Here is an 11,789-nt window from a genome sequence, read left to right as displayed (position 1 = left end):
TCTTGTATTGACCGGTACTCTTGTTTCTTTTCTCTGGGAGGATCACATTATAGCCAATGATAGTAAGTGCTGGTGAGATCCAGTATTTTTTAAGTACACTGAAAATAAACACAAAAAAATGACAAATGGTTGTGTTTCTTTTTGATGGTTTTTATTTTTTTCTTCTAAAATGTAATGTTCTTTTAGAAATGGTCTGCTTTTGACTGCTAAGTGGATCCAACTGTAAAAATAACAGAATATTTAAACAGAAAATTAATCCCTGATTGTTCTCCAATTATTAATTTGTTTTTTTGTTTTTTTAACTACAATGTAGTTTTATTGAGATGTTGAATTAGTTTAGATTTTTTATCATTTCAAATGTATTTTAAAGTTTTAATTAAATGTCGAAGTTTTTTTTTTTTTTTATTTTGGTAGCACTTTATTTTAGGGTCTCTTAACTAGTTGCTTATTAACATGCATATTATTAGAAAATTAGCCATTTATTACTAGTAATTAAGCACATATTAATGCCTTATTCTACATTCCTAATCCTACCCAATACCTAAACTTAACTACCTTACTAACTATTAATAAGCAGCAAATTAGGAGTTTATTGAGGGAAAAGTCATAGCTAATAGTGAATAAGTGTTCACGAAATTTTATTTACGTTTTCTTTCAGTTTTCGTTAAGTTAGTACTTGAAAATGAAATTTCGAATGAAAATGTAAGATGAAAGTTATTGTAATTAACATTATATATCAGGTCTGTGCAGATAGCCCTGTGGGCAGCGCAGCGACAGATGCATTGCGCTCTGGGTGTCCTGAGTTTGAGTCCCAGCTCGTGGACTTTAACTAAAAACATGGTTTTAGTTAAAGGGATAGTTCACCCAAAAATGAAAAGTCTGTCATTAATTACTCACCCTCATGTCTTTCCAAACACAAATTAAGTAATCAACGTAATCAGCATTGGTAACGTTCAGTAGAAAACACGCGCATGCTGAATGTAAACTGATTATGTTGATCTGGGGTACTCTCCAAAATGGCAGAAGATGGTAACTCGGGGAGACAAATTGTTGAATAAATTGTTATTATTGTTTTCTTTGTGCACAAAACGTATTCTCGCTGCTTTGTAAAATTACAGTTGAACCACTAATGTCACATGGACTATTTTACGATGTCCTTGCTACTTTTCTGAGCCTTGATCATGGTAGTATCCTTGCTGTCTTTGGGAGGGTCAGAAAGCTCTCAGAATTCATCAAAAAATATCTTAATTTGTGTCCGAAGATGAACGAAGGTCTTACGGGTTTGGAACGACATGAGGGTGAGTAATTAATGACAGAATTTTCATTTTTGGGTGAACTATCCCTTTAACATGATACAAAGTAAAATAAGCATTTTCATAAATGTGTGTGGTATCCATTCTAGTATTTCCTCTTTGATGCAAACAAAAATAGCCTATGTACACCAAGCAGAAAATATTTTAACCCTTAAATGAGCAAAGCGCACCACAGGATACATATTCTTTAGTTTCTTGGAGGCATGTGGAAGAATTTTTCATCCAATACTATTATCATAGTTGAGGTTGTTTGGAGTATGGGGATCGAATGACTTGGTTCAAAATTTCTGTGCTTGTTTTGTCAGTTTGACCAAACTGGCTGTGTACAGTTTGTACAATGTACATTTCACATTTCAAACACCATGTGGCTGGACATTCAGAAAATGTAGAACGTAGGCATATATTGATCTTACTTTTTCAATAAAAAAAAAAAAAAAAAAGTAATACAACTGTTAGTATTAATTGTGAACATCGTCTTGACATGTTGAAAAAAGAAAATTAAGTCATATATTCGAGTTGCTTTCTATAGCATTTTGAAATATGCGTATCACCACTGAGATGCATTGCCAGATTAGGGTATAAAAAAAGGATTATCCTCAATATTGACAATGAATGGTGTCCCTGGTAAGGTAAACTGTGCCCCCCGTTCTTATTTCATTATTGTGCATTCTAGGGTGGTGACGTGTGTGTGCGCAGGGTGGGGTGTTTTGAGGGGGTTTGGTGTTCCAGTTTCTTGCAGGGTTTCATGCAGCTCATTTTATGATAAAACAGGGGTGTCCAGCCCTGCTCCTGGAGGTCCATCATCCTGCAGCGTTTAGCTCCAACCCTGATCAAAAACATCTGAAAGATCTAGCAAAAGTCTTAAGGATTACATAAAAAAATTGTATGTTGTTACATAAATGACATTATATGATTGTTTAGGGATGGAGCTAAACTGCAGAAATGTAAACATACAAGAAATGTCTGTGCCTCAATTTTAGGACACTTAGACATGTCATGCATGCAGCATATTTTGAATAATACATATTTGTTTGCATCAAATAAATCAGTTTTTTATAGGTTACCTTAATAGGGCAACGTATCCTGGGAAATACAACTATTAATATCAAATATTACAAAAAAATTTTGAATATGTTTTTTTCTTAAGTCCAGATGACATAAAAAGTGACATGATTTTTTGCTGATCATTTTCCACTCTTGCCTGTTTTAGGGTTAATAGAAAAATGAATGATAATTTCTGGTTTTATATCTGGCATCTCTGAGTTACCAAACATATTTAACATTTTTTTATGTGTGGTTGAAATGCGTAATCAATTATCAGTTTTGTTTATAATCCTCAGCTGTAATGCCGTTAAGAAAAAAGCTTGTGTTAAATATATTTTACAAGCTATTAACATTTGAGGTCTCCCAATTTAAGCATAAATGAATTGGCCATCAATTTATGCAGCGAATCACTAGATGGCGCTGTTGAGCCGAACACAGCGCTGATTGCGCTCCGGAAGGCGAGAAGAGAACCCCGCGGTTGAGCTCTGACAGAATGTGATTGTAAGAGATCTCTCTTCCAAAGTTTAATAATCTTCCAGCAAGGTCAGCATTGTCGGTTGTAAAGCAGATTAAATAGGCCTTTTATTCCGGATCAGCACTACCTGTTCCAGAGATGTCTGGCTTGTCAACCAACAAGCACTGCTGTGCAATTTCTCTTTCTGTTTGTCTCTTCTTCATCTCTTCCTCTCGTTCTGTGTCTGTGTTTATCACAGTTTGCATTTTCCACTGGTGTGCTTTCATCTGCAAACATACCAAACAGAAAAAGAAAAAAAAAAGAGTCTCCTCAGTCTCCGTTTAAACGGCCTTTAAAATGGATGTGATTAGATATGCTGAAACAATCATCTGATCCTGTCCAAGATCATATACTCTCTTTTATATTTTTAATATTATATGAATTTGACTGGCTGACTGTGTAATTCTTCTTATTACACGGTCACTTGACAAATACATAAATTCAGGGACATTAAACATTAATTTGAGTTGAATTTATTCTATTGCATGGAAGCAAGAGATCACATAAAGGGTAAGAAAGCAATATGCAGGAAATTGGTTGCCAGGGACAACGGTCAACATTCAACTAATAATGTAAAGTAGCCTATTTATTATTAAATTATCTAGGTTATACAAGGATGTTAATTGAACTTACCTAACCGTAACGTTGAACTTGAAGCGTTTTCTCGACTTTGCGAAATATTCACGATTTCTTATCTGTCAACAACGGCTTACTAAACCAAACAACCTAAAAATAATGGGAAGATCACATACAGACACAGAAAACAAAACAAAACAAAACAAACAAAAAAAAAACCCTGCTTACATCGCATTTATAGCTTTTTAAAGATTACCTTAAGCACCAGTCTAACCGTTTTTGAAACTTTTGTGTGTTTTCATTTCTGTGATCATTTGAAGAGTATGGACTTGTGGACATTTCACCATCTGTATCACTCCGCTTGTCCATGTTTCCCTGGTTCCAGATAAATCTGCAGTCTTCGGGGTTTTTGAGTCTTTTTATGAGTCATTCGTTCGTTCATAAAAACGATTCGTTCATAAAAACTCATTAATTCTGGAACAAAACCGTTGGAGACCTATAGTAGAGACACAACGGTTCATTCGGATGTGGCTTCAGGGGCGGATCTAGACCATCATTTTTAGGGATGCAAGGGGGTGGCAACAGGAACTGAAACTTAGGGTTTGATTAAACAGGTTACATCAACACACAGTTGTCAAAAAGGGCGCCTGACTTTCAAAAGAAATCACTCCCTCTTGTTGTCACGGGAAGTCAGAAATAGCTGATCATAAGCTATGTGATCATATGTGTGTACTTACAGTCAACATTTTATATTTTATATATACAACTATTTGAAAATCTGGAATCTGAGGGTGCAAAAAAATCAAAATATTGAGAAAATCACCTTTAAAGTTGTCTAAATGAAGTTCTTAGCTATGCATATTACTGATCAAAAATTAAGTTTTGATATATTTACGGTAGGAAATTCACTAAATATCTTCATGGAACATGATCTTTACTTAATATCCTATTGATTTTTGGCATAAAATAAAAATGGATCATTTTGACCCATACAATGTATTTTTGGCTATTGCTACAAATATACCCCAGCGACTTAAGACTGGTTTTGTGGTCCAGGGTCACATATATGTTATATTGAAAAAGCAACATGAAAAAGACAAACAAAATGGTCTCTTCATTTTGAATGGATAGCAATAGGCCTATTTAATCATGTCTGGCAACTTGAAAACATGTTTTATTAAGGGTCTATAAAAATGATCTACATTTCACATTTCAAATATAATTTGATTAGATTTTTCTGTCTAAATTAGTTGATCTGTTGACGTAATGAAAGGGTTTACATTGATAATAATGGATGCTTGATATGGCAGTATCTATTATGTAAAAGCATGGGTAAAAATCTGTGGAAGTGGAAGCAAACAACACATCTCTTCTTTGCACTTCACAAGATGTTAACTGACAGGCCTGATTCGTGTGGATTATTGTAATGTTTTTATCAGCTGTTTGGACTCTCATTCTGACGGCACCCATTCACTGCAGAGGATCCATTGGTAAATTTCTCCAAATCTGTTCTGATGAAGAAACAAACTCATCTACATCTTGAATAGCCTGAGGGTGAGTAAATTTTCAGCAAATTTGAACTATTCCCTTAAAATAATACACAACAATCTGTGAAGGCTGTTTCTGTATAACAAATATTTTACCAATATGCTGATTGCTTTTAGAAATGATACCAGCAAGAGAAATAAATGACAAATCTGTCAGCAATCAAACTGTCCCAGCATCCCTGCTGTGGGAAAACCAGATGCAAAAAGCAGCCAGTTTTAACAAACCCCCCTAAGAAAACCTTACATCTACAGTGGTACCCTTACATTTACTACTAAGGTTTTTCTCTGGTGTGTGCAACTGGACACAGGCCTATAGATCAGTCTCTACAGGGTTTCCAGAATTAAAAGAGTGAAATCAAGCCAGTCTTCAGTCTGTGATCCAAGCCTTGCTGCAGCTCAGAGCAGCAAGAAATGCTGTTCTCCTCAAATAAGCAAAGGCACTGGAGAGCCATGCCTGATTAGTGATTATCTGTTCTGAATAATTAAATCTAAATTAATATTTTAATGCACGTAAATGTACTTACAAAGAAACAAACTCCCCACTGCACTAAAGAGCAGACCAGAAGTGTAATCAATCATTTATTTAGTAGCACTAAAGTGGGTATCTGAATCTAATTTGGAAACCTCCAAAAGCATGCATAGTCGTAACCAAACAGTTAAAAAGAATATGAGTCAAAGGCTTTTCACAAGGTTCTGTCTTAAAATATATCTGGATAAAACTACCCTAAAGCTTATTTAAACAAGCTGGATAGAAGTTCATATATAATATTGGCTTAATCTTTACTTAAGGTGAGGCAATGCTGACATCAGATATAACAAGTGGGTTATGAAAAATGTAGGTTTTTAGCATTTTATGATGGATGGTCTTTGGTTTAATTGCAAGTATTTATTTAACTAAGAAAGCATTTTAAATAGACTTTGCCTTTGCGTAAAAGTTTTTCCCTGCAGTGAATAATATAAAAACAACTGCAGAACAATATTCTTGTACCTCCAGACACTTCAAAATAACATCAATATCCATGAGTTCAGATGTGTCCTATTAACAAGGCCAGACGCCTGTTGTTTATCGTTGAACAGATTTGCATTGATGTTTGTTTCCATGACATTGTCCAAGGTTAGTATTGATTTCAGAGGCTTGATTTAGAGAAGAACAAGATAAGTTTGACAATATTATTGATTACAGCTCAGTCAGATGTACAGTATCCTATCTTTACACCTTTCATCCATTGACAAACCCAATGAGAACGTTCACAATCCAACATTCATCTGATCCATACACACATACACAACCCCATGATCAAATTAAACGGACGTGCCACATTTTTAAATGCGTATTCTGTTCGAAACTGAAATAGTTTCAAAGTAAATCCTAGACCATTTTTTTTGTGTGTGTACTAGTGATACGCTTCAAAATAACCCAATGAAAAGTCACATGATGATTTAAATTTCACCAAAAGTGACCATTTCTGGATTTTTATTTTTATTTTTTTTAAGCTGTAATGTACAGTACTATGTACATGACCTTATTGTTGCTTGTTTTATGATCTTTTATGTACAGCACTTTGGTCAATTACTGCTGTTTTTAAATGTGCTCTAGAAATAAACTAAACTTGAAACATAACTTGTTAATCATTTGTATTGTCTTAAAAAAAAAAAAAAAACGGTCCGAATAAGACTTAATGTAAAACATTTGAAATATTGTGTATATATAAAATATTAATAATAAATATAAATTTTCTCAATTAATTATAAGGTAAATTGTAATTCTTAAATTCAGCATAAAATGGAAGTTGTGACTGACTTGACTTCACTACCATACTGTGACATTTTTCAATGTGAAATGGCTATTGAACAAGAAAAAATATTGGCTTTGACTTGATTTTATTCATCGGGTGCTGATTGAAATGTAAAAAGTGAGCAGTGCATGCTAGAATGGAGGCATGTATGAATGCAACTGGCTTAACTGAAGTGTGGTATTGCATACATTAGCAGAGAGAAGTGAGGATATTGCAGAAATATTTTAGAGTAAAATCACATGCACTGATATCCATTTATTTACAGTGCATTAAAGAAACTAAAAAAAATCCTTTTCGATAGTGATTGTATTTTGTGTTGCATTGTGTATGTAATTGCCCTTAATTTATAGTATTATCTAAATCTTATACTGAGCATTATGGTTAAGCTGTACTCAAGCCCGGTGTTTTCAAAGGCTTGTCTTAGGCCTCTTATTTATCGCCGTTTCTTGGAAAGGAAGTATAATGAGCATCATCAGACTCTGATGAGAAATATAATTAGTCAGATGGGGAAGATTTCTGACATAATTACAGTGGCTGTTTCTGTCCGCTTGAATTAGGAATCAAGGAAATTTGTTAATAGAGTCTGAGGCGATGGGATCCCATCGTGCTCAGAAAGTTGGACGTATTCCTGGAACGAAACAGACAAAAGTTTAAAAAATGACATGAGGTTGTTAGAAGTGCAATGCAGAGGTAATGCAGCATTGAAAAGACAAATGAATCGAACCCTTGTGGACTTCTTCAGAAGAAAGGCTATTGAAACACCCTAAAGAACTGGTTTGAATTCATTATTCAAATTAAATGCAGCCCATAAACACCTATTTGATCTGGATAACACAATATGTACTGTTTTTTAATTCTAATCCCTACATATCTCATTTACCTCGTAATTCACTTCTTCACATTTAACGTGTACTTCATTTTGCTTCTCTGTAAAGGGAAACTTAACCATTTGAAATGCTGCAAAATGACTCACCATTAATATCTCTATCTTTTTTGTTCTGCTTAAAACCGTGAAACACCATTTCATGGTTCTGTGTTAAATAGCCCATTTTCCCTATAGTGACTCATCCTGGATTATGATTGCTTTTAACTTTACTAAATCAACACCTCCTTCAACCAGTTCCGTATTGTACAGGTTTGACAGGTTCTTGGTTAAGAAATTTGATGGTCTCGACATTCTGGAGATGTCTTTATTCAGTAAAAGGTTCATTGCCACAAATATGGCTGAATCAAACTTTGGTATTCCGAGATATTGCTAATCTTTTCCAAATATCCATACTAGCAGCAGGCATAACAGCTCCCCGCTGAAATTTCCTTCTCTTTGATTGGTCATAGCTCGCGTCAGTAGCATATCTCTGTAAAACACATTGTTACTTAAAAAAAAAAAAACCTTTGGTTTTTGAGCAGTAATTCCAGCAGTAGCTTTAAAATCTTTTTTCTTTTGTTTATCAAATTTTTTTTCAAAAAGACACAGTCCGGATATCGAAGAGGAATGCTAATAATTACATCCATAATTCTTTATGACCTTGCTTGTTTTGTTTTAAAGGTTTGGAAATGAAATGGGTTCCAGTTGATAAGTAACTATGTATAAATGCTGAAAAACAAGTAGGTAGGAAAATGATAAAACATGGTTTTGTCGTTTCCAAGAGTTCAGCATACATTTTAAACATCTCTGTTTTACTACAATTATGCATTTAAATAAAGGAGCCACTAAGGCAAGCATTAATACAGAGTTCTGGCATGAAACTCTAGATGGCGCAGTCCAATAGGTCTAACTCAATCTGACCTAATGACATCATTATCACATGGCACAGCTGATTGGTTCTCTCCTGTATCGGTAGCCAATGAGCTTGCTCAACATTCAAATATATGATTAGTGCTTGCTGTAGCAGTCTGCATTGTGCGTCAGAAGCCCTCCACCTTCCCCAGCTCCACCTGTATAGATCTGCAACGAAGTGATCATGTATCTATTCCGCCAAATACATTAACATTGTCATGTACATTACCATGCCAATCCCTCCCAGAGTTGTCATGACAGAACTATGATTATGACTGATTATAATTGGAGTTAAAGATACGTAAAGTAATTTTTAAAGAATTATTCAGCAAGAATACATTAAATTGATCAAAGGTTACTGGACACTTTAAAAATTTCTATTTCAAATAAATTCAGTTCTTTTAAGAAATCTAAAACAAAAATCCTAGAAAAAATGTATGAGTTAACACAAAAATATGAAGCAGTATTGTTTTGCACCATTGATAATAATAAGTGTTTCTTGGGCATCAAATCAGCAGAATGATTTTTGAAGGATCGTGTGACATTTAAAGGGATAGTTCACCCAAAAATGAAAATTTGATGTTTATCTGCTTAACCCCAGGGTATCCAATATGTAGGTGACTTTGTTTCTTCAGTAGAACACAAACAAAGATTTTTTTAACTCAAACCATTGCAGTCTGTCAATCATGTAATGTCAGTCAATGGGACTCACAACTTTGAGAGTAAAAAAACAAACACAGACAAAACCAAATTAAACCCTGTGGCTCGTGACGATATATTCAGGTCTAAAGACACGAAACGATCGCTCTGTGCAAGAAACTGAACAGTATTTATATAGTTTTAGTTTAACTATCCCTTTAAGACTGGAGTAATCTTAAAAATTGAGCTCTGCATCACAAATAAATTACATTTTAAAATGTATTCAAGTTACAGTTATTTTAACTGTTTGTAAACTGTTGTTTTTAAGAAAAAATGAAAACCGAACTCATACTTTTGAATAGTAGGACACATGAATGTGTAAAGGGATGATTCTTATTTAATTGATTTTTTTTTTGATTTTTTTTTTAAGAAATTGCATCAAATTAATTTGAGAATGTGATTATAAACAAATGTTTAATTTTCTCAGTGTTTATTTGTTATAACTATAACTTCCCAAGTACATTATACAATAAAAATGAACTTCAATATAATTTTACATCACAAGAGACATTTATTCAGGTGTATCCATTTTTTTTTATTAGTTTTAATTGGACAAATTAGGAAATTAATTATGAGAACTTGTGGTAGTAAAGTAAATCGTACAAATATGTAAATGACATTGCTGAGGCTCGCATACAAGATTTGTGAGGAATATACATGGAATAAGATAGAAATTAAACTTTTTTGTGTTTTTTAAAAAACCTTCCAAAAATCACATTCCTTCAAGTCATTTAAACTTTGACACACCAATTACCCCACACTGTTTGTGCTACAGATACCAAATGCGGCTTGTTGAGAAGAGGCGTGCTACTTCTTTTTTGAGTGATTGAACTGATGATTTTCCCATGGCAGATGATAAATTGGGCAAGAAAAACATCCTTGCAATCGTATTGCAACATGCATAGCAAGAACATTTGAAGAACACGTCAGCCGCTGCATAGCAATGTCCTCACAACATCATGCCGGCGAGCTTTGATTGGACAAATGCCACTCACGTTCTCTCCAGAATATGTGAAAATCTGGTTATTGACTCGAAATAGACTTAAAAACACGTTTTGTCACTTGATTGCTCTCCACTAAAAGCTGCGTGCTGAAAAAAACACAATATTCGGTGGTTTGAGGCCTGGAATTGTGGTCACAACCTGCTTTGAAGCTGTCAGGCATTTGGGACAGATGCGAGGGGGATTGTGACTGGAATATATTTCTCCTCTTCTCTTCATAAACCCATAAACACCCAAACATTCGACGGCTCTGAATTCAGAAAGGCATACCTGATTTGCATTTAAAATCAAATCCCAGCTAATATTCCTTCAACTCAGATGAAGCATGGAAAAACCTGATCTTAGATCAGCACTTTGCTTCATATTTCTGTCTGACGGTTCACGGATGTTTGGATTAGCGGAGTTATTGTTTGAACTTGAACAACACCAAAGGACGAAACTGTCAACAAACTGATTAATGGTAATGGAATGCAAGCCTGAAGATTATCTCGCTTTTTTGCGCTTTTTATCTCGACAATAATTTACGTCGAGATTGCAAAGACAAAGCGGAATGATCCCAGTACAAATAAACAGCTGAGCTAGCCATCCGAGTTCCCTAACATCACTTCCAAGGAGTCTGTTGAAAGTCTGGCTGGGATACTGTGTGAACCTGAGAGCCACGTGCTTTGAATCCCAAATAGTTTTACAGCAGCCCTGTTTCGGTTCTGCTAGATTTTATCACAAAACACACCCACCTTATTACCATCAGTCATGCTACCCAGTTTCAGGGGTGTAATATTTCTCCCTTACGTCTCTTGTCGAGCACAACTGTCACGGATTTCACAAAACAGATCGTGTTTGCTCATTTAAACACCATTTGTTTGTCAGAAGACATCTTGCGTGACCAAAAACAATCTGGTTTATTCCCCCCTCCCCAATGTTTGTTGTGTGTAATATCCGAACACACATCTGCACGTGTCCGTCCACATCGGGAGGTTGACCCGGGAGGCCTCTCTCCCCTCGTGCGCACCTTTCTTGTCTCTCCGTCCTGTTTATTCGACTCATTAGCCATCCCAAAGGCCTCCCGTGGCTCTCTCCCAGATGCACGACTGGATCAATGGGCTTGGGATGGGTGGAGCTGAATCGTAATGTTCGCCAGCCTGCGGACCGGCACACACACCATAGCGGGGCGGATCAATGGAAACTTCACCGCGTGGAGATAAGAGAGGGCATCTTGTAGCGACTGCCCTCTCCTTTATCACCCTCCTTTCCTCACTGATGAGCTTTAAAGTTGCACTGTGTTAGCAAGATTTAGCCATACGGCGTAAAGCCTGAGTTTAAGGGCTTAGGGCGGCCCAGGTTCAGAATCCATTTATTTCTGTGGCATAAAAACTGCAGCGTCCGGTTATAGGACTTATCTTGGTATCTCGAAGAGGAGATTGCCAGAAAACATTGCGTTTTAAGGGAAACGCCTGCTTATCGGATATTACCATCGTGACAGCACACAAATATCGCATCTTTTTCTTGTCCACCAGAGAACATT

The sequence above is a fragment of the Onychostoma macrolepis genome, chromosome 25, assembly GCF_012432095.1.
Source record: "Onychostoma macrolepis isolate SWU-2019 chromosome 25, ASM1243209v1, whole genome shotgun sequence".
Taxonomy (NCBI): Eukaryota; Metazoa; Chordata; class Actinopteri; order Cypriniformes; family Cyprinidae; genus Onychostoma; species Onychostoma macrolepis.
Note: the sequence above shows the minus strand (reverse complement) of the source record.